This window comes from Anabrus simplex, chromosome 5 (assembly GCF_040414725.1).
Source record: "Anabrus simplex isolate iqAnaSimp1 chromosome 5, ASM4041472v1, whole genome shotgun sequence".
Lineage (NCBI taxonomy): Eukaryota > Metazoa > Arthropoda > Insecta > Orthoptera > Tettigoniidae > Anabrus > Anabrus simplex.
The window spans coordinates 393,785,889-393,811,261 of NC_090269.1; the positions used below are offsets into that span (position 1 = coordinate 393,785,889).

At 38.2% G+C, this 25,373-nt stretch overlaps 1 long non-coding RNA gene across 1 annotated transcript in view; it reads left to right on the forward strand.

Moving 5' to 3' along the window:
* The first annotated feature begins 5,233 nt into the window (after nt 1-5,233).
* Nucleotides 5,234-25,373, forward strand: part of LOC136874989 (uncharacterized) — a 69,019-nt gene continuing 48,879 nt past the window's right edge. Inside the window, exons 1-2 of the long non-coding RNA XR_010860333.2 lie at nt 5,234-5,274; nt 22,556-22,681. This is a non-coding gene — a long non-coding RNA (uncharacterized lncRNA). The remainder of the gene's footprint in view (nt 5,275-22,555; nt 22,682-25,373) is intronic.

Below are 25,373 nucleotides of genomic sequence, written 5' to 3' on the forward strand. Positions count from 1 at the left end.
ATGCCAATAATTTTCTTTCCAACCCTATTCTTGAAGAGAAACGCTTGAAGGCATTTGTACCTTCCTCCAATATCCACAGAGTTGGTCTGGTGCGGGGGGTAGATACAACTATATCCGAGACTGAACTATTACAGTACATTGATTCACCATACCCAGTGATCAAGGTTCAAAGAATGAATCGCAGATCGTCCAAAGAGGGTAAGACCGAATACATACCTACCGGTACGGTAAAGGTCATCTTTCAATCTCAACAACTACCAAAGGCCCTTTCTATCTTTAATGTCATTCTGGAAGTCCAAGCGTTCATTTTTGCACCTCTCATTTGTCGTAAATGCCAAAGATATGGCCATCCATCGACAAATTGCAGAGCTAGGGAACCTCGCTGCGGGAAATGTGCATTATCTCATAACACCCAGGAGTGTACACAGACATTGGTGAAATGCATCCATTGTGACGGAAATCATCCGGCAGGGGATGAAAGGTGTACCGAACATCAGAGACAGAAGGAAATTAAACGGATCATGAGTGTTGAGAATAAGTCCTTCTTGGAGGTAAAAAATTATTTTGCTCCTTTGGAACAGGATTTTAATCCTTTAACATTACCGCAACATTTCCCCTCGTTGGTACCTTCTTCTAGTACATCTGAACCATTAACCCCACGTAAAAGGAAGTTTTCTGCTATTGTAACTAGCCCACCCCGAAAACCATGTAGACCAGGTTTCGATAGAAGTAACTACATGAATTTGTTAAGGGACCCTCCACGGGAACAACAATCTATTCCGGCAATCAGATCTCAGTTACTTTCTAACTCTGGGAATGTACCCCAAATTCATAGTTCTACTAGTACAGACCAAGTCCGTTCTGGGAACGGTGTTCCTGAGGCTTCTGTCTCTAAGAAGGGTGAATCTTCTAACGTACGCATTCAGTCTGAGGGGAAATTTCAAGAATTATCGAAAAAATTGACTTCATTATGAATCAAATGGGACAAGATGTTCAGTGGCGTCATTTACTTAAAGTTTTACACGATGAAGTTATTACTCTATTAACACATCACAAAAAATGAGAATTTTGCAGTGGAACTGTCGGAGTATTCTAAACAAGAAACACGAGTTAATTCAAATTATACAAGTTTTTGATCCACAAATCGTTATCCTTTGTGAAACATGGCTCAAACGAAACTATCACTTCCGAGTCACTGGTTTCAATGTCATACGTTTAGATGGTTATGTTGCGAATGGTGTGTGTATCCTTATTAAAAATAGTATCGATTTCCAAGTCAGAGAGATCAAATATGAAATTCCCAATGTTCAAACAATCGCAATTACTATCAATAATTTAACCGTCGTTTCCTTATATTGCCCTCCTAAAATTAGACCGACATATGACCAATGGAAGAATTTCTTCGCACAATTCCACACGTCCACTATTATTGGGGGCGATTACAATGCCCATAATCCAATTTGGGGAAGTGTTTCTTGCTGCAAAAAAGGCCGGGATATCGAGAACATCATAAATAAATCCCCTCTTACAATTTTGAATGATGGATCACCTACACGGATCACTGCGCCTAATACTAATCCCAGTGCTGTCGATCTGACTATTGCAACTATTGATTTGGCTCATAAGCTTTTGTGGCAAACAGGGAATGATACCCACCAAAGTGATCATTTTCCTATTTTTATTACTATCACATCGACCGAGCTCCGAAAGCCAAATAAATTTCCGAAGAGTGTACGACAAATGAAACATATGGATACTTCCTTATTTCAAAGGTATATTCAGGATAACTTGTCCATTGTCGATAACGCAGGAAATAATGATCAATACCAGACATTACTAAATATTATCACGCTGTATTTAGACACGTACCATCCACCTGAAATTAAATACCCGTCTCAATATTCCCCACACGTTCGTTGGTGGGATGAAGAATGTTCGGCATGTGTACAGCGTCGAAAAAATGCTTTAAGGAAATTCCGGCATAACGGGACAATGGCGTCTTATCTTCAATACAAGAAAATAGCCGCCCAGATCCAAAAATTATTCAATGAGAAACGACGATTGGCTTGGAAAATGTTCACAACTTCATTAAATAGGCAAACTCCTCTTCAAGACGTCTGGGCTGCAATTCGAAATTTATGCAACTCCAACCGCAATAATCCACCCCATAACGACTGGGATAGTACGACTCTCCTTCAATTTTATCAAACTCTAACTCCTGATTATGTCGTACCTCAGCTCCAATATCCGATAACTGGTATTACGCATACATTTCAAACCTTGCTGCGACCAATAATCCCATCGGAATTCGATGTTGCTTTATATCATACGAAAACCACTTCCCCAGGAATGGATTATATATCCTATCATATGCTTAAAAGTTTACCGCCACAAGCTAAGAATATCCTCCTTCACAAATTTGACTATATCTTGGAATTTGGTACTATACCTATGGAGTGGAACTATTTCGTATTAGTACCTATCAAGAAACCTGGTAAACCGAAATATGATCCAACTAGTTACAGAGGAATTTGTCTAAGTTCTTGTATTCGGAAACTGTTTCAAAAGATCTTACTCAACAGAATAATGTGGGCTCTAGAATATTATGACTTACTACCGAAGTACCAGTTTGCATTCCTCAAAGACCGCAGCACGACAGATGCTTTGAATATCTTATTAGTCGATATATTGTTAGCAAAATCCAGAAAACAACACGTTATGGCTGCCTTTTTAGATATTAAAGGTGCTTATGACAATGTTCATATTCCCATCCTACTCCAGAAACTAAGTACTATGGATTTTCCTTCCACGTTGCTTAATATCTTAGGACAATTATATACGTATCGACGTGTAAGTCTCCCTCAAATCGCTCATCAAAGCAATTGCCGCTCTGTATCCGTTGGGCTTCCACAAGGGGACATTTTAAGTCCGATTATGTATATGTTGTATACTGCGGATCTTGAAAAGGAAATTGTAAAAACGGCTCGGATACTGCAATATGCCGATGATATAGTAATCTACTGCACTCAAAATACCATAGAAGAATGTCGTCTTACTCTAGAGAAGACTTTCGAATTCCTGCAGACGTGGATGATACAAAATGGTTTAGAGATAGCACCGGCAAAAAGTTCAATTCTCATATTTACCCACAAACGTATATATGATAAGTCTCCCATTAGATGCGGTGAACAGGAAATCTCCGTCAAAGAAACCGTTAAGTATCTAGGGGTAACGATTGATAATAAACTATCGTGGAAAAATCATATTGCAGAGATCTGTCGCAAAACGGAACAAAAGCTCCATGTATTAAGATCCTTAACGAACAGAACCTGGGGAGCTGACCCAGCTACCCTTTTAACTGTATATAAAAACATTATCAGGTCTGTTTTTGACTATGGTAGTCAGTTTATAGATATGGCTTCGTTGGATCAAAAACAGCGATTAGACAAAGTACAGTACAAAGCTGCTCGACTGATTACAGGTTCAATGAATTCGACTCCTACAAATGCTTTACTAGCTGAAATTACCGAACCACCGTTACATTTACGACGCAAACATGTAGCTACTAAATATATTCTCAAGAAAATGGCCCGATATAATCATCCGATTCTTCCCAAGCTGCAGTTATTATCTGAATATTTTGGAAATGGACCTGTAGTACAACACAAATATCCGGCACTCCTGTGGGCTTATGTTCAGTTTATATATCTACGACCTCACGTTGTTCAAACAAGAACGCACCCTAAGTACTCTATCATGTTTCCTGCGACTATACAGTTACCTGCTATCATCCGTACAAAATTCGATGATACCAGTATCTCCGAGAATTTAAACAGACTGATAGCAACTAAGTCATTCAAAATTATTATAGATCAATATAATCAATACATTCCATTTTATACTGATGGATCAAAACATCAAGACACATCCGACGTAGGAGCTGCTTTTTATTCCCCTATGCTGCAATTATCTAAACAATTCATCTTACCCCAATACGCATCCATCTACACAGCTGAAATATTTGCAGTTCGTCAAGTGTTAATATATATTAAACATTCTACGATCCAAAAGGCCCTCATCTGTACAGATTCTCTCAGTGTTCTTCAAGCATTAGAAAATCCTACAAAGGCGGACAATTGGTATATAGAAAATCTACGACAACTATTGTATGATCTAACTATACTCAATCGTTCCGTACTATTTACATGGGTGCCAGGACATTCTGGCATAACAGGCAATGTCATGGCCGATAAACTGGCCAATGAGGCAGCTGATGGACAAGGACTACGCTACCATATTGCACTCCCACCCAATGATGTATGGAAAATTTGTCAGAAATTTCTCCGAGAAAAGTGGAACGAACATTGGCGTCAATCTGTACAATTTAAAGGTACACATTTCTACAATATTCAAACTCACATTGCTATTAAACCATGGTTCGCAAAAGGCAAGTACACTCGACGTCATATCACTACTCTAGTCAGACTTCGCTTGAATCATGCCTGTACACCTGAACATCTGTATCGTTTAAAGATTAAGGAAAACAACTTGTGTAATTGTGGTCACTATGTCGGCACTATAAATCATATTTTGTTTCAATGTGAGAAATATCCCCGACAGCAACAACATCTCATTTCCACTTTACTATCACTCGGATTTCAACTTCCTCTCACTATTTCTTGTTTAGTATACCATCCGACAGTTCGCTTAGCTGAGTTACTGACTAACTTTTTTCACGCATGTAATATCCTAATTTAATCTGTACGATCCTGCCTCCCTTATTTGTGATCTGGTCATGTATGTCTATAGTAGTAAATCGCCGTGATAGATCACACTGGCGTGAAGATGTAGAACCCTGTGTCCCCGTGCTAAATCCCTGCAACCTAACACATGTCAACTTGTTCTGTTGTACATATCTGTAGTATTAGACGCCTCGACTATTCCTCATGTCTCTTTCCTACACAACCTCTCCCAATACACTAGTGTGTACTTCCGTTTCCCACTACCCTCAAATCTATCCCTTTTTGTAACAGACACTTTGATTGGTGAAGTTTAAAACAACCCAGTGACTGGACGTAGTGCGCTGCGCAGAGTCCAAGAACAAACAAAGCAGAAGAAGAAGAACATTGTCAACTGCATTGGTGTACTACTTTATTGAAATTGTGTGTGTGTGTAGAACTAGTACAAATATAATACAGTATTGTGTCTGGGTGAAATAACGAGCCCAAATCAACTTCACGAACAGAACAGAACAGAATCTCTTCGCACGTGTAGGTAAGCAGAAAACAAATATACGAGTGGTAATTATAGTGCAATAAATGTTCGAACTTAATTTAAAACGCGACCGGTGGTTTTTCAGTAAATTTCCAATTTCTTTCAGATCATTTCAGAAAAGGCTAGGAAACAACAGGTAGGGAATCTGCTACCTGGGCGACTGGCCTAAATGCAGATCAGTATTGATTGATTGATTGATTGATTGATTGAAGGTAATCAGATATATCAGCCTTGTGTCGGTAGATTTACTGGCACGTAAAAGATTTATGGGACTAAATTCCAGTTCACCATTATTCCAATGAAATAGCGTGTATGCGTAACTTGCAGTCTGTGTATCATCAAGCTTTGTTTGTGTAGAATATTTAGTAGCGAAATTCGGCTCAATTTATTACCTGGTCGTCGTTCATTGTTCCTGTTTTTATTTACAGGGTATTATTATTATTGAGTACTGTAATACTGTAGGTAGAAATGTCCCACCTTTAAACGGTTCATTTTCGAAGTGGTCGGTTTGTTGCATTTCATTGATTGTGGTGGTCTAATATCTAGGTCATCTAGCCTATTTAACCCTGGAATGGTATGATGCTTAAAACTTACATCATTGGTATGATGTCGTATTTTTTACGATCTTGAGAAAAAACACTTATTTTGGTAAAATGGAAATGAAAAATCAAAACTTATATAACATATTTTAATTTTACACACTTTTAAAAGATGAAAATACATTGAATATAAAAGAAAATTTTATTGAGGAACAATGTCAAGCATTGTCTAGTCGTCGACGTCACCTAGCAGTTAAGTCCGTCTGAAAAGTTGAAAAAAAAATTGAAATTAGTATATTTAATTTTAAAAAATAAATTGTATGTTTAAACAGAGGGCTAAATGATCAAAAAGTTTTGGTAATAGCTCAAAATAAATCTTACTTGCAACGATATGATGTCTTGATGATGCTGCAGTTGATTCAGGCGCTGCAGATTTTGCAGATATCACCGCGGTGCTCCGCGCAGAACGCAGTGTCGCACTTGCTGCAGTAGTTGGCTGTCATTCTTCGCTTTTCAGCTGGGCACAGTTTACAAGTTGTTCTCTTCTTATCCATCCTAGGAAGAGCTGGATCTGCTGCTTCTTTTCGGCCAAGAACACTGAAGACCATACTTCTTAGCTCCCTCGGAAGATTTCTGATAGTCGAGCGCTGTTCTAGCCATGGAAAAACCAACTGTTGATACAACTGATTCAAATAAGCTGATCTTGTCATGGTTTGTTCTTTTCTAGAACTCAAGACCCTGTTCAAAATAGTAAGTGAGTTAACTCCTCCGATGTCGATCAAGTCATAAAAAATTCAGAGTGGCCATCTTTTTGTTTTCCTTGCACTAGATCTGACTGAAACCATTTGGTCAAGAGTATCTACTCCTCCTTTGGTCTGGTTGTAATGGTCAATCATAACTGCTTTGCCATCTTGATTCACTCCCTTGTCTTGGTGCATTGTGGAAATAAGGCAAACTACCTTGTTCTTCTTAGCCTTGTGCGATAGAAGTGTTTTCGTGTTGCTGAACAGGTATTTTGCATCACCAATGTCCCTGTTCTTCGTTGATCTCATACTCAAAGGTATTTCTGGTTTGTTTAGGCGGATCGTTCCTAAAAGTGTCAGCTTGTAAGGAGCCTTGAGCAATTCATCAGCCAACGGAACGGTTGTGAACCAGTTATCCATTGTTATGTTGCGGTTCGATCCATGAAATGGAGCCGTTAACTTTTTCACATAGTAGTGGGAAAGAGGATCTTCGACAGTTGTGTTTTGTTTCCCTAAGTATGGCTCAGCAACTAACATATACTTAAAACCAGCATCACAAACCATAACAATTTTTAGCCCATATTTAGCTGGCTTTTTAGGCATATACATTTTGAATGGACATCTGCCTCTAAATGCAAGCAGCTGTTCATCAATGGTGAGATACGGGCCAGCCTCGTAGTTGTCTATGCATGATTTCATGAAAGCTTCCCAAAGGTCCCTCATAGGTGCGAAGCGATCCGTCGCTACTCTCTCAGCTCGGGTAGTTTTGTCATCGAATCTGAGACAATCTAATAAAAACTGGAATTGCTTTTCACTAAAGCAAACTCTGTAAACATTACCACTTACAGAAGGATCAAACATTATTGCTGTATTTAGGCTATTGTCCTTGTGGAGAGCAGAGAATATTAGAATTCCCAAGAGTGCCTTTATCTCTGTGGGAGAGGTTTGACTGTTTGAAAACTGGATTGTTTTGTAGTTGGCTTGCTTTCTCACTATTTCTTCATTTGTATGAGTAACGATTGAGTTCACCATAGTGTCAGTAAAGAACAACTGAAACGCATCTAAAGGGGTTAGAACATCCTTACCGCTGCCTTTAGGCCGTTGTCGGATATTCACAATATTTCTAGGGGTATTTCTTGTACTTACGGTTGGAGGATTTTCAGTCCAGGAATAACCGTTTTTTTCCTTTGATTACTTTTGTCGTTCGTTGTGGAGTCGAGCTTGCAGATCCTGAAGAACCAATAATAATAGTAGTAGTAGCAGCAGCAGCAGTATTACTACTATCAGGTCTTGATTCATCAGATAGAGTTGTAACCGATTTTGTCCCACAACTACCAGAGGGACGAGGGAAGTCAGGAACTTGTGTAGTAGTGCTGTGTGGGCCAACCACTCCTGATGTGTACATTGAATTCTTTTCATTTGATGAATGACCACGACGTTTTCTCTTCAATTGTTCACGAAATTCATCATCTGAGGATTCATCTGAGGTTGAAGGTATATAGTCGTCACTCCCAGAGTATGCTAAAATGTTATTTTCTGACTCACTTCCACTATCTCCTTCATCTTCATCGGTATCAAAACTATCATCATTTAAAAGTTTATCAATCTCCGATGGTGACAAAGCCATTTATAAAAAAACTAGTAGTCTAAAAACAGCGTAAAACTCGACAAAAACAAATAAAAAGATATACTTAATATAGCCTATGGTACTAATTTTCAACACACTAAGTCAACAACAACAACGACGAATATTTGATCTAACAATTAAACTTAAATTGAAACACAACACTATGCAAAATAGTTACACCATCGGTATGATATCGTAACATTCACGAACTGACGCCAAAAGCTCTAAAACAAGAGCTTCCAGCACGACGGTTGCACGTGCACTGACCTTGTGAGTTAAGTGGGGAAAGACATTGGGAGGGCCGGAAAAGTCCGCGCAGAAACCTGTTCTATGCAATCAAATTTGTGTTACGTTTCGTAAAAATTACGACATCATACCATTCCAGGGTTAATATTAAAATGGATTAGTTTTTAGGGACCTCTTACCATACTTCGTTCTTTTCTAATACGTATTTCCAATAGGCTCATTTCTAAAGATAATAGGCAACTTGATATATTTGGAGTGTACAGACCGGGAAAGGGTAGCACTAACGCGGATTCGGAATTATTTGATAGGATAGTCGGCTATGTGGGAAACGACATGGAAAGAAATGTGGTTGTAGCGGGAGATCTGCTTTTGCCAGATGTCAATTGGGAAGGAAATGCGAACGACAGGAAGCATGACCAACAAATGGCAAATAAGTTACGGGTAATATGGGAAGGACAGCTGATTCAGAAAGTCATGGAACCAACCAGAGGAAAAAATATCCGGCTCCGGTAAAGAAGTAGGGGACTGGAAATATTATTAATATTACATTGAAAATTACTTACAGGTGTTCAGGACTCCATTTTGAATATTATTAGATCCCGAAATGTTGCATTATTAATGATTTTGTGGGTAATATTGGTAAAAATTGCACATACGAAGTAGGAGGATGTATTCATGATAGCCATCTTTGTTTCCACAGATGTTATGGTATAGACTGGTTATTATCTGCACACTTTATCTTGGTGCATTTGCGTACGGGGGTGAGGAGTAAGGAGGGAGCTGTCCCGGTATCGATAGTGCTGCCTAGTGCTGCCAACTGAATGAAAATGAAATCTGAATTGAATCGAGAATATGATCGATCGATATGAAATGTCTAAACCGTTATCATCTTAAGCCAACAACTATGTCACATACACATTATAAGTTATAACATTATAAAACATTTCTCGATGCGAATCTTGTTCCTTACATGAATTCTATACTTTGGCTTTGTTGTGTAAACAACAACAGTACTAGTACGTAAATTGTACGCCAGATGTCGCACAACGATGCTTAAGCGATTCATAGTTTGTGTTTCAAAGGTTGCCAGTACGAATCTCGAAGATCGCCGAGGTCGACCGATTCAGCACTAGGGTGTATATGCACCAAGATAAAGTGTGCGGATAATACTTTGACTTTACACCAAAGCAAGGAACTTCAGCATGGAAGTTACAATGCAAAGCATAGATGTTGCAACATAAAGCATGGAAGATACAATGCAGAGATGTTATTCTCATGACAGAGCTTGGTCTAGATTTTGCAAAGATAGGTTACAGTTACTAAATTATTTTTTTTTCTTGCCGTGCGGGCAGTATGCGCCGCGGCGATAGTTAAGAGCCTCTCGAAGGGAGTGTGGCCCCCAAAGGGGGCCACTGTTCTCATGACAGGGCTTGGTCTGGATTTTGCAAAGATAGGTTACAGTTACTAAATTATTTTTTTTCTTGCCGTGCGGGCAGTATGCGCCGCGGCGATAGTTAAGAGCCTCTCGAAGGGAGTGTGGCCCCCGAAGGGGGCCACTGTTCTCATGACTGAGCTTGGTCTGGATTTTGCAAAGATAGGTTACAGCTACTAAATATATTTTTTTTTCTTGCCGTGCGGGCAGTATGCGCCGCGGCGATAGTTAAGAGCCTCTTGAAGGGAGTCGGGGGCCACTGTTCTCATGACAGAGCTTGGTCTGGATTTTGTAAAGATAGGTTCCAGCTACTAAATTAGAGGAGTTGTAACATCCATGCTTTGCATTGTAACTTCCATGCTTTCCTCAACTATCTAAAGTTCCATGCTTTGCTCGAAAGTCAAAGTAACTAGTCTATATATAGGGAAACTAAAATAATAGATGGTATTAGTGATCATGAAGCTGTTTTTGTCGTAGTCAAAAATAAATGTGATAGAAAGGAAGGCTTAAAAGTAGGACTATTAGGCAGTACCATATGGCTGATAAAGCTGGCATGAGGCAGTTTCTAAAAAGTAACTATGATCGGTAGAAGACGGTAAATAAAAATGTGAACAGACTCTGGGATGGGTTTAAAGAAATTGTTGAGGAATGCAAAATCAGCTTTGTACCTTTAAGGGAGGTAAGGAATGGTGAAGACCCACCTTATTATAATAGAGAAATAAAGAGAAAAGTAGGAGGTGCAGACTGGAAAGAAATAGAGTTAGGATGGCTGTGGAAGTAAGGAGAAATTGAAGGAACTTACTAGAAAATTGAATCTAGCAAAGAAGGCAGCTAAGGATAACATGATGGCAAGCATAATTGGCAGTCATACAAATTCTAGTGAAAAATGGAAGGGTATGTATAGGTATTTTAAGGCAGAAACAGGTTCCAAAAAGGACATTCCAGGAATAATTAATGAACAAGGGGAGTGTGCATGTGGGGATCTTCAAAAGGCAGAAGTATTCAGTCAGCAGTATGTAAAGATTGTTGGTTACAAGGAAAATGTTGAGATAGAGGAGGAGACTGAGGCCAATGAAGTATTCAAATTTACATATGATAACAATGACATTTACTATAAGTTACAAAAGTTGAAAACTAGAAAAGCGGCTGGAATTGATCAGATTTCTGGGGATATACTAAAGACATTGGGTTGGGATATAGTACCATATCTGAGGTACTTATTTGATTATTGTTTGGCCGAAGGAGCTATACCAGATGAATGGAGAGTTGCTATAGTAGCCCCTGTGTATAAAGGAAAGGGTGATAGACATAAGGCTGAATATTACAGGCCAGTAAGTTTGACATGCATTGTATGTAAGCTTTGGGAAGGCATTCTTTCGTATTATATTAGAAATGTTTGTGAAATTAATAACTGATTCGATAGAAGGCAGTTCGGTTTTAGGAAGGTTATTCCACTGAAGCTCAACTTGTAGGATTCCAGCAAGATATAGCAGATATCATGGATTCTGGAGGTCAAATGGACTGTATCGCGATTGACCTGTCTAAAGCATTTGATAGGGTGGATCATGGGAAACTACTGGCAAAAATGAGTGCAGTTGGACTAGACAAAAGAGTGACTGAATGGGTTGCTATATTTCTAGAAAATAGATCTCAGTGAATTAGAGTAGGTGATGCTTTATGTGACCCTGTAATAATTAAGAGGGGAATTCCTCAAGGCAGTATTATCGGACCTTTATGTTTTCTTATATATATAAATGATATAAGTAAAAGTGTGGAATTGGAGGTGAGGCTTTTTGCAGATGATGTTATTCTGTATAGAGTAATAAATAATTTACAAGATTCTGAGCAACTGCAACATGACCTCGATAATGTTGTGAGATGGACAGCAGGCAATGGTATGTTGATAAACGGGGTTAAAAGTCAGGTTGTGAGTTTCACAAATAGAAAAAGTCCTCTCAGTTTTAATTACTGCGTTGATCGGGTGAAAGTTCCTGTTGGGGATCATTGTAAGTATCTAGGTGTTAATATAAGGAAAGACCTTCATTGAGGTAATCACATAAATGGGATTGTAAATAAAGGGTACAGATCTCTGCACATGGTTAAGAGGGTGTTTTGGCGGTTGTAGTAAGGGTGTAAAGGAGAGGGCATATAAGTCTCTGGTAAGACCCCAACTAGAGTGTGGTTCCTGTGTATGGGACCCTCACCAGGATTACGTGATTCAAGAATAGGAAAAAATCCAAAGAAAAGCAGCTCGATTTATTCTGGGCGATTTCCAACAAAAGAGTAGCGTAACAAAAATGTTGCAAAGTTTGGGCTTGGAAGAATTGAAAGAAAGAAGAAGAGCTTCTCGACTAAGTGGTACGTGATACAATTCCTTTAGTTTTGTCAATTGCCACCTTTTCAATATTGTATGTCCTTTAGTTTTGTCAATTGCCACCTTTTCAATATTGTATGTATTGTATGTATTGAAAAGGTGGCAATTGGCAAAACTAAAGGAATTGTATCACAAGTAGATCTTCAATACGGACAAAGAAAATGAAGTTTATAACCTGTAAGTGGTATGTTCCGAGCCGTCAGCGGAGAGATGGCGTGGAATGACATTAGTAGACGAATATGTTTGAGTGGCGTTTATATAAGTAGGAAAGATCACAATATGAAGATAAAGTCGGAATTCAAGAGGACAAACTGGGGCAAATATTCATTTATAGGAAGGGGGTTAGGGATTGGAATAACTTACCAAGGGAGACGTTTAATAAATTTCCAATTTCTTTGAAATCATTTAGGAAAAGGCTAGGAAAACAACAGATAGGGAATCTGCCACCTGGGCGACTGCCGTAAATGCAGATCAGTATTGATTGATTGATTGATTGATTGATTGATTGATTGATTGATTGATTAATACGTATTTCTTTATGGTTTGCTTCACTAAGGAATTGTGGTGTCTTTAACTTCTCCCTCATTTACCATGTGCAGGAATTTTAAGTGAGCACAATTTAGGCTGCCTGAATGCTGACATCGTATGCCAGAAGGTGTATAGTACTGTACTATAATAGACTGCATCAGCATCCTTATCAGCATCATCATGTACTAAAATGTATATAGGACTAAATGCACTAGATACAACATAATAAGCAAGTCATCATGGCAAGGCGTAGTGCGTTATCTCTGCTTATCCTGCAAATCCAATCTCGTATTTAGCCCATGCATATGAGGATATGAGTTGTACATTGCCTAGTCTCTTAACTCATATATGTATAATGAAGCCAAAAAAAAAAGAAAAAGCAGAATAGCTGCTTTCAGAGTTATCCTCAGAACTTTTGTGGTATGGCTGCAGCAGGCACCCAGTGTTACCAGTACAGCCAACCTACCACTAAAGTCTCTCATCTCACTCACCTGTGATTTCACTGAATTTAAGATTGTCATCTCGTCTGATCAGGAAGAACTAAAAGAAGAACTGGAATTCCAAATTGATTATTAAGGTGATTTGCTGGATGAAGCCGAGTAAAACACCCAGAGAAATTGTCTTCTAATGTAGTGGCTGAGACACAGGATGGCAAACAGGATGTGTATTTCAAAGTGACAGATGTATTCAATACACTGAACTCTGGCATATTTTAGCCATATTTCAAGTCTTTAAAACATCAACCCTTACTGAAGTAAGTAAATAATTTTTTTTTTTTTTAAATCCCAAACTATAGTTATATATATCAGCCCTAACTTCAGTTGGTTATTCAAACTGCCATATGAAAGGAGACCAATATATTTTTCTCATTTTGAACTTTTTACATTTGTTTCAAATCATATAGGCCTATGTATTCTTTTCTGCATATTCTTATTTAATATTAGCATTAATATGTTATCTAACAGAAAGAAAGGTGATTGGTAAAGATAATCCTTTTCTACAGTTCCATTTAACCTTTTCACTCTGGTGGACTGCTGTAACAGTTGTGCTGTATGGTAGACTGTTGGAGAAATTTGACATTTATTAGATCTAGTGGTTGTTCCGATAGTGTCTAGCGACTAACAGAGGTACCTACTAGATGGCAGGAACAATCCCAAGGTAAGGGTTAAAATGACCTTCCTGCTTTTCATTTCCCATGTAATTTTTCTTCACGGCCAACGTATTAGCGCTCCTATAGGTAGCTTCAACGCTTGGTACTAAAATATTTTGTAATGCATGAGAAGCTATGTACTGTAGATGAAGCTTTATCCTCATGTCAGGTACTGACTTTCAAGAAAATTAAGACTCAGCCAAGTCTGTGTCCAAACCTATAGATCTAAAAGTACTATGGGAAGCTTTGTATGAATGAAAACAACTAATTCATGCTTAAATATATTTGACAGAAATATACATATTTTGAAAGACATTCGTCAACCTGTCATGACTCAGTAATGTAAACATGAGATAGTGGAGAGTGGAAAGTATCCCATACAGCATTCATGAGCAGCCATCGTAGGTAACCGTTCAAGGCATATGTTTTCACTTTGCTGGAATGAAATATCAATGAAATGTCAAGATAATGTTGACTGCCTCTGATAAAGAAGAAATATTTAGGTAAACAGAGAGGGATGTTGCAGCTTTTGCAATAGCATTTCAACTATTTCCTTGATAGTTTTCAGGCACTTTTAATTACTTTTCTGAGCATAGTTTGCCCACATTTGTAGGTCTTGCATTATGTTCTATTTATCAGTGTGTCTATCACGTACTTGCTCAGAGAATCAAAACACTATGATGTCATTGTAGAAATGAGAGGTAAAACAAAGTGTATGGAACACATGCTCAGAACAAGCATTCTATTTGGCAAGGTTCAGTTGTCCCATCTAGCAGCAGTATAATAACCGTAACACTGTCCTTCATGTTTACCAGAAGACATGGATATATTTCCAGCTTGTGATGATTTATTAGTTAAGAAAACCAAACCCAAATTATGCTTGAGTACTGTGTTCAATGTGTTAAATCTCATTTCAATATTGATCTTACACTGAACAATATTGATCACTGCTGTAGATGTAGAATGCCTCATCAGTCAACATATGAATTGCTAGCTAGGAGTGAACGGCTGGAGTGGTGAGGTTTATGAAGTACGTGATTGGTAAACAAAGAGTTTACTCAAGGGTATCAAATGGCTGATAACAGAATCACATACAGAAACTTGTAAGGGAGTATTAAATGCAGTTAGGGATCATTGGGCATTACTGAAGCTTGGATATGGTATGGTCACATTGTGGTTCTTCTTTAAAGTGAGACGAAATGTTATGTTATGTTTACTCAGTGACCAAACTGAATAATCTAATGGAATCTGCAGGATGATGAATTTCATGATTTATGTTTGCCATGCGTTTTATCATAGTTTTATACAGATTTAATTGTTTTTATATTTTCCTTACTTTATTGTTTGTATACTTTTGTTAAATGCATGAGTGTTTATGTGTGTGTTATGTCAGTGTTCTTTTTCTCCAGGAAGATGATGCAAGTTTTCATTGTTGCTCTCAATTTATTTGTAAGAATATTCTACCATACAGTTAGAACCATGTCCACTACCTGGTTCTGGCCGTGGTGAGGGTCTCAACACTATTCTTTCCACCCTTCCTGTCCCTTCACCACAGGTATTCTATTGAATCAGGCCCTTCTCTCCAGATCACAGTGCTTACGATATTGTCATATAAATGCCCTCTGTCTTCCTCCATACACTGTTGAATTATGGGCAGCTACATATCCTATGTATCAGTGAAAGTTGGCTCACATCTACTATCCCATCCTCTGTGGTAGCAATTGATTGCTATGAACTTGTCCACTGGGACAGATCCAATGTTAGGAAAGGAGGTCGAGTATACCTTATTATAGAAATGACTTGTAAGTCATTGCATGTTCCTTTAGCTGGGACCTGAGTTCAAGTTTGTTGAGGTACCTGTTAGCACTGCAAAAGTTCCCCGTGCATTTGTCCATAAAGCTTGTGGCAAAATGGACATGACTGAGATCTAAGCTTATTGATTCGACCTTGTACCTATCCATGCACATTAATAATCATAGGATTAACCTAAAGTAAGAATTAGCCCATATTCGGAAATTCGTAGACATGATGTTTTTCCATAACCTGGCCATCCTTCCTTCAAATCCGAGTAATAACTTATATACAAATTATCACACCTCACATATTAATGTATCCTACAGCTAATAATCTGCAGAAGGTTGTAAATCATGGCCAAATTCCTATTCCATCAATCTCAACTCATGACCTAATTATCTCAGTCTACTCCTTTTGTGTACCCAAGTACAGGCTAAACTTCACCATTTGTAGCAATATAAAAACATTGATTTGGGTCACCTAAGGTATGATGGCTATAACCTAACCTGGAATGATACTCTACTTCTAGACAATTTTGACACAAGTGTTGACAGGTTTAATGCTCGTGATACCAGACTGCAGGACAAGCATACTCCCAAACGTCGTGTGAAAGTTAGTCACCATCCCTAACCATGGTTAAATGAGAAAATTGAAATTATGATGGCTCATTATGATGCATATTTGTAGATTACAAGAAAAATCTCAGTGGTTGTGATTTCCAAAGCTACCCTATGGTTTGAAACTCAGTCAAGTGAGTCCTAGGAAATCAGAAATATAAATATTTGACTCTCATTCAAGTAAACTAAATACAAGTAACACTTGCTCACTGGGTATTTGAAAGGTCAGCAGCATTAGAGGGAACCAACAAGCTTAATACATATTTTTTAGAATATAGAATACCTCCTAACGCAATTACCTAAACAGGCATGAATGTGTACCAATCATTCACCCCACAGCGTAATCGCCTACATTTTGTTCTGGCAGCCATAATATGAAGGTACTTTATTCAAGTAAATCTGCAGCTGTAATGTAGATAACAGCCTTATGTATTTTCATCCATACTATGATGAGTGCCATTTTTCCTGTTGTGAGACATTTTTAACTACTGTCTTAAAACTGTTACCTTTTCATCATTCTGGAAATGTACACCTGTTGTTACAATACTGTACGGCTCAAACCCTGAGTCCCAACCAGCATTTATCTCAGGGGATGTTATGGTCCGAATCTATCGCAACTAATAAACAACAAAAAAGTATGAAGATATAAAATCAACAATTAAATATATGGGCGCCATCTAATCAGTACTACAGGGTTGAATGGGACACTAATCATTAACTTTAAGGCTCATCATGAAAACACACAAAAATATATTAAATCAGATCAAAGCAAAAAAAGGAATGGGAACGGATATTTTAAACTGTCACCAACGGTTTACTATTCTACAAGAACAAGAACCTGGAACTGTTTCCTTGCAAATGCTAAAGGAGCATTTTATTTAAATTAAATTTGAATACACACACAATTCGTTGACCCTTATTTGCCGATAATTTGGCAAATTATTCCTGAAAATTTCACATATAAGTATTTTACTCTGTAGACCACCCGTCCACTTGGGTGGTTGTATCGTGGATTTCCGAAGGTTGCAATTCGACCCTCGTGACAACACAATGACAGTTTATGGTCATTGACCAGTTACCTGTTGGCCAGGTGGGCATGATCACAGGTATCATGTCATCACCTCCATCTTTATTTAGATGAGACCAACCCGGGATAATACAAAACCATCCCCAGGTTCCTAACCAAGATATGCTATCGTTAACTGAAGGAAACGACAAAGAGACTCCAACCTAATGGTCCAGATGTAGGGATTTGCCATCACCTTAAACATCACAAACTTAACTTATTATCTACAACACCTTGACATTATTACGTTGTTTCGCAGGCTTACTTCCTTAGTATCCGTCATCATCATCATCCGAAATAATAAAAAATATATATTTTATTTTATTATTATCAGTGGATATTATCATTATCATAAGATTTAATCATCATTGATTTAATATTTTCATTTCATTTTTCACCATTATTATTATTATTCTCAGAAATATTGTAATAAATTCTTCTTTTATTCTTCTTCAAATAATTATGATAAATTCGTTTCACTTATTACACTGCAGTTAACAATTATTATGTTCATTGATGACCCTTTACAATTTGGATGTAGTTTGGCACTAAGCAATCAATTTAAGACAAGATTTACTTGGATTATTATTATTATTATTGTTGTCATTATTATATTATCTTTAGAATTTAGTCACATATTTTAAATCCCACATGAACCACCAAGATCCGATTTCCCATCGGTCGTGACACAATAACGGTATTCGAAACTGCAACCATCATTTCGTACTGTCATTAATTTATGGGAACAGCATGTCCTCCCAAGACAAATCTCTAATCCCATAGCACCTCACGGCTGAGAATCTACATTCAGTTCCTGCGATTGCTAAATTATTCCTTCTTCTTCATTTGAAGTCAATTTATTCCACAGGAACTCTTCAAAACATTTAATTCACTAATTAATCCTCAGTGCGTGGACTCTTCTGTCACTCATAACACCAAAATCGGCATATAATATCGACGTTGGCCTCGGGATTCATCTATTTCTTCATCAATATCAGTACAACTCGATTTCAATTCATGCCGGATTTTTGTCTCGCACGAATTCAAAAATGAGCCTAAACCTTTCTGGGCCTTCAACATAGCGTGACCATCATCTACAAGTCCCTCTATCGCTATTATTATGGAGTCCAAAATCATTAAATCAGCCATTAATGTTAAAATCAAATTTACTGTCCGAATGAAAGTCTTCTACGCCACATGTTTTCTCCATATCTCTATTACCGGTACTTTAACTTGCAATCATTCTATCAAACTAGGCCCGTGCCATTACTCATAATGCATTATTATTAAACACTCATTTGGACATTACCCATGTTCATTTATAACTTCGATCATTCTACTTATTATTATATTTCTGTCCACTGGCGAAACTTCGCGGCTCACTTAATCATTGATATTTACAGAAAAACAAACGGACCACATTCCGGTTCCACAACATTTAGATTTACTGGGTACCCTCAACCTCTGGATAGTCTTACAATATGCCTTAATATTTCCAAATTTTACGACAACTGACCTTAAGGCAGACAAACCCTTCGGATCACTTTAAAATGAATGTCAATTTATCTCTACGTGAAACGTGCTCCCGTACAATCATGAACACTTCAAGCACTTGAACAAACTAAATCAACACTAATCTACTCTACGAAATAATTACAAATCATATGAGTGTTTGATATAATTATGTACATATTAATTTGGCCCTTTGTCTACCTATATCTGAATTTAACGAGCCGGGAAGCGGCTCGTTTAACAATCAAGTTACCATAATGAAGAAATACGATTCCCTCCCGTTAACCGGACGAGGTGCACCGGCCCCGTCCATTTTATCACTGCATCCTACTGGTTTTCATGCCAGCTTGAAGAGGTAATCCAGTGCACTTTTCAGATTTACACATATTAAATTTTAAGCTAAAAATTAGCATTTTAACAATTTTACACACACTAATATTGAAATGAAAATTTACACATCGGGCCTTTTATCTGACCCGCCTAATTCACACACATATTCTTCATTCCTTCCTGGCAGGAAGGAATTTGTAACACCTCGATATCACCTTCAACGGCCCTGCGCGCACTCGTTCTTCAAACCCGGCACTCCCGTAACTGTTTGTGTCCTTGTATGCGTCCACGAGACTGACCAGGTATCATTCCGAATCTGAATGTCTAGAGGCATCTGATTATGTCAAACAACAGGGAACGTTCTCGTGTAACAAGTACTGTTCCCGAGATAGAATATCTCACTCCTACCCGTAGGTTTAGATTTAGTTATTTCTGTCCATCGTGATTTCCTCGTCCTGAAGCGGAAGGCAGAACGTCATCAACTCAAGCTTTAGAGGGCTATAACGTGCCCTTTACGGAGTGGGAACTCTGTAGCGCCTTAGCGCTTTGTAAGGACACGTCTCCTGGACCAGACAATATCCATAACCACATGTTGAAACACCTTCGTGAGGATAGTTTACTATATCTGCTTCGTGTGTTCAGCCGAATCTGGATAGAGGGCGAGTTTCCGTTTCAGTGGCGAGAGGGCATCGTCATTCCTGTCCTGAAGACTGACAATGATCCTAAGTATGTAGGAAGTTACAGACCGATTTGTCTTACAAACTGCCTGTGTAAGAGGATGGTAAATCTCCGACTTGTGTGGTGTCTGGAGAAACGAGGACTCTTGTGAAATATGTGTTTATTTTTTGTATACATTGGTTAATGTACAGTGTACTGCTTTAATTTTATTATACATGTGAGAGTGTTAGTACAGTGAAACTCTGATAGATTATACATTCATGTATCTGTAAATAACTGTAGAAGATGGGGTTGAGTGTAAGAGAAGGCAAGGAGCCGTAACTTTGTCACTTTAAAGAAGCAAAATAACATCAAGGACATTGAGAAAATTGAACGACAGGTACTGAGGAAGATATTCGGGCCCAAGTTTCAAGCGGGTAAATGGATGCGAAGAAGCTCGGAAGAACTCTATGCATTAACTGAGCGATTCTCTTCAGTCGCACGCAAACGGCGTATGAAATTTTATGGACATCCAGGACGAATGGATGACTCACGACTGACTAAGAAGATATTTCTTATTATCAATGGAAACCGACAATCCAAAGCTCGCTGGCTAGTGGATGCACAAAAGGACCTCGCAGAAGTCGACGTTGATCCAATGGCAACCACAAGGAATACATACAGACAAAAGGTCAACAGCCATCAATTTGCACCCAAGAATCCATCTGAGAAAAGCTTGAAACTCAAAAACTCGTGGACACAAAAAGACGGCAGGCCCATAGTGAAAGGATGAGGAAGTTTTGGGAAGATAAGAAGAACAAGAAGATGAAGAATACCACTGCAATTTAATGGTTCCACGTGCTCCTTAAGGGGCTAAACGAATGTATATATAATAATAATAATAATAATAATAATAATCATAAAATGGATACATTAAGTATTATTATCTGGGGGGATGTAACACTAATTTTTTGTGTTTAAATCATTGTTTTCTTGAAGGAATTAATTCATATGTTTTTACATGTAATTAATATACATTGTGTAAACTGTCTGTTTTTATTCTTGGGTGATAACGCATGACAAAATTGTTTAAATTTTTGCTCCTGCAATATGGAATCTCTGTATGTGGTATGTGATCTTCTGTCTGTTCCTGTGCCCTTTCTGAAGTGCATATAATCTTGATGTGCAGCATCTTCACTATTCATTTTTCCATTCTAACCTATTGGAAATTCACATCATTTCTGCACTAGGTGGGCAGATATAGCTTTTCCATGATATCTGTATAAGTATAGACCTAGTCCATGCATTTCCTTAGATAAGGTATCTATATATAGACCTCTTTGCACCACCACTTGTACAGTAACACTCATTCTTCAGACATTCTAAGGTTACGATCCACCATATGGTACACTGATGGGATTACAAGCTAGTGTGTATGTAAGTCCAGTGACTGTTCCTTTGTTTATGTGATATACATACTTCATGCATTTCTTTGTTGCTTCCTTTTTTTTTTTTAAGTTGAGGGTGAGAGCACTAGGGTGTGACATCAATATCCTCCTCCTGATCAAATGAGTACACCAACTGTCTTAGGACAGTGTTCATAAGGAAGAACTAGAGCTGTTAGTCACTGGCTAAAATTTGAAAAATAAGTCCTTAATATGACATATAAGTAAGTAATATAAGTAAGAGTAGAAAACCATTGTTCACCTCAAATGCAGATACTCATAAAAATGTTTTGAACACCATACTGTGCGGCATTCCCTGTATGGGAATAAACATGGATAAGAGCTGAGACAGAAAGAGTGATAAAAGAAACCTCCAAAATGTTCTGTTACGAAAATGTGTCAAACGTCAGATTGGAAGTTCAGGTTGCAAATAAATAGCTGGTAAGTAATGTTGGAAAGGGCAGAAAGTTTAGCCAAAGTCCTTAAGAAGAGATTGGTATCAAGCAAGTTGGCCATGTGGTTACGAGCACGCAGCTCTTAGCTTCCACTTGAGAGATAGTTAGTTTGAACTCCACTGTTGGCAGCCCTGAGGAAGTTTTCTGTGGGTGGTTCCCATTTTCACACCAGGCTGTACCTTAATTAAGGCCATGGCAGCTTCCTTCACACTCCTAGTCCTTCCCCATCCTATTGTTGACATAAGACCTATCTGTGTCTGTGCAAAATAAAGGAGCTTGTAAAAAGAAAAAAGCATCAGTAGAATGCATGCTGAGAAACCCTGGAGTCTTACAGCTTACTACAGTGAAGTGTATGGAGTCAGGATTAAGTAGGGAATTGGTACACATTATAGTGGTTGTAGACTCTAATGCTTATTAAGACATTTAGGAGGTTAGCACAGGATATGGTGATATGGGCACCTGTATCCAGTCTGTCTTCAGACTTGGAGGGGCACTGGAAATATAGTAGCATTGTCAATAGTTTCTCACAAATGTGCCTATGGTTCAGTCCCAGCCAGTGCATGTATTATGTTTGAAATAAAAGACATGTACCTGTGTGATTTAGATTCCATGTATGACAGGATGTTTTGAGGCTGTGATAAGGAAATTGACAGTCATGCAAAGCTACAGGATTGCTTCCGTGCTTGATTAGTCTATGAACTTAATGCCCTAACAATGATGATGATGATGATGATGGTGATATATTTTCTGTGCCTTGTTTCATTAGAAAGTCAGTGGAAGTGTTTTACTACTCCAGCTGATGCAAATACTTCAGTTGCTGTGTGAAATGGACCAGAAAGTCAAGATCAAGGAAGAATCGCTCGGACTTGAAGAAATAGCAAGTACATCATTCGTAAGTATCCTTCTGGATTGATTTATAATGACTGGAATTTAATTCATGTTCAACAATTCTGTGTTAACAATATATGTTGGAAGTGAAATCTTTTAATATCCTACTCTTTTAATTAGTGAATATTCAGGGTTATTCTAGATGATTCAGAACAAGAAACAAATTCTTCTACTTTTAATAGGTATTTTCGCAGGTGTTTTATTGTTTTCTCTTTCCATTGCATGGCACATCTAGGTGGTAATGTGACTGATTTCTTGCACGTTGTAACATGCCCATGATGATGGCATCCTTTGGTGTCGTTCAGTGTTATTGAAAATTGAGGGCAGTTGTTGAATATTGGAACAGTTTATTCATGCCATTTTCACCAGGGATAGCTTAAACTGTCAAAATAACTGAGCTAAAGCACCTACATCTTACCTATTGGGCCTGGTTTGATTCCCAGCAAGTTGAATTATTTTAACCTGAAACTGAGGCCTGGTTCAAGGACAATTCATTGCCAAGGGCAGAAATGCTGGCCTCGTCTCAATCCCAAACTCTCATTCATATTGATTTATATCACTAGAGGACAATGTTTAAACATTATTCCCAACGCCCTTGTTTACGTTCGTCTTATGGTTCGGCTGAACGGTAAATGTTTTACATGTGGCTCAGTATGAAATGCACCAGGAACTCGAAATTCTGTGACAGGTACACCGGCACCTTTTATCAGAATGGAGTGTAATATTTGTAGTGAGGATATATTTAAAAGAAATTCTTTTCATTTTGTCAGCAGATTTCTTTTCTTTTGTTATTTGCTTTACATTGCACCAACACAGATTGGTCTTATGGATATAATGGAATAGGAAAGGCCTAGGAATGGTAAGGAAGCGGCCATGACCTTAATTAAGGTACAGCTGGTGTGAAAATGGGAAAACCATGGAAAACCATCTTCAGGGTTGCTGACATTGGGGTTGGAGCCCACTATCTCCAGGATTCAAGCTCACAGCTGCGTGCTCCCAACTGCACGGCCAACTCGCCCAGTGTCAGCAGATTTCAACACCATGGAAGAGTACTGCATGTTCCATTATAGCTGAATATAATGAATTTAAAGTGAAATTGTTCTTCAAAATCTATGACAGTTTCATTTGCTCTTCCCATACTGGTAGTCTGTTTTCCCTTTGTGCAGTTTTATAGTGTTCCACTTATCTCAACCAAATTTTGGCACAGAAAGGGAGATGTTTATTGCAGTCATGGCCATTTTCAAAATAAATCGCTCATTATTGCAGAACTGAGTTAGTGAGTTCTTTCGCTGTTTACATCACATTACATGTTATTCATCACACATCCCATTACAAAGCAGACGGTTGGTGGTAATTCTTGTTCTGGCAAACTTCCGTGGTGAAATATCTTCTCACATATGACTTAATTCATACAATTGTTGAGTCCCATCTCATGATATCATTGTCAAGATTGGAAATTAGCTTTCGGGATGCACGTGTAGAGAGCACAATTAGCTGCAGCCTCTATTCTAGCACAGAGTAGGGCTGTGGCCTGCTTGCTGCTGGCTGAATAGCTCATACAGTAGAACGGTGGCCTTCTGAGCACAACTTCACAGTCTTGATCCTCGTCAATCCGGTGGAATTGGAAGGTGCTCACATAAGTCAGATTCATGTTGGTTGATCTAGTGGCACGTGTAAGAATTCCTGCAGGACGAAATTCTTAACCCTCGTCCTCTTCAAAATCCAATAAAACCTAGTTAGTGGGATGTAAACCATCCTTCTCTGGTGAGAAAAATTTTGCACAATGCACTGTGTCTTTTGGTGTTGTCCAGAAAAAGTTTATCCCATGTATTTTGTGACTCAATCTCATCCATGATTTGGTCAGTATGATACTGACTGAGGTATTCACATTCCCATTACAGCCAGATTCTGTATGAATACAGTGTTGTTACATGCCTGACTGCCAGGCCCACTGAAATCTATTTACAAACCTACGTGTGATCTTAATATTTTTATATAGACCTACATTTTAAACATATTTCTTATCAAATGAATCAACTTTTATACAAATTCACGTATCCAGCTCCCTTTAACTCTCTTACCATCTTTCTGATCTTTTTATAGATAATTCAGGAGAATCACCAGCTTCAAGCTTGGTGAAATTATGCTGTTTTGATATTAGTGTAAATTTATTATAGACCATTGTTTGAAGCTATTCTGAAAATGGTTTCTATTTGGACTGAATTTCCCAACACAAAAAGAGAGCAAATGCACGGAGGAGATATAGCTCCGAAAGCCTGCAGTTCATGAGATGATGTGTGGTCTGCGTTATAGTTACTCTTGGCCTTTATTCTCAATTTTCTAGACTGGGACCTCTATCTCATTGTAAGATGGCTCCTTATTGTTCTCTTGCAGCCTTATTAGGCCTTGAACTGGCCCTCAGATCAATATAGAATTCCTTGACCTTGCAGTGAATTAAACCCCAGTGCTTGTGGGTAGAATTCAGACTTGCTATCCCTGGACTGTGAGGCAAGCACATAGTCCTTTAGAATCTGAATAAAAAATGTTATAACTTTAGTAAATTTTGATAAAACCTTCTGTTGAGTGAAAGAAAATTCACAGGAACTGATCATTTATAGAACAAACTTCGACACCATAAGGAAGTCATTGGCATGGATATGAGATCCAGTGTATGTTTGCTTGGTGATAAAATTCAT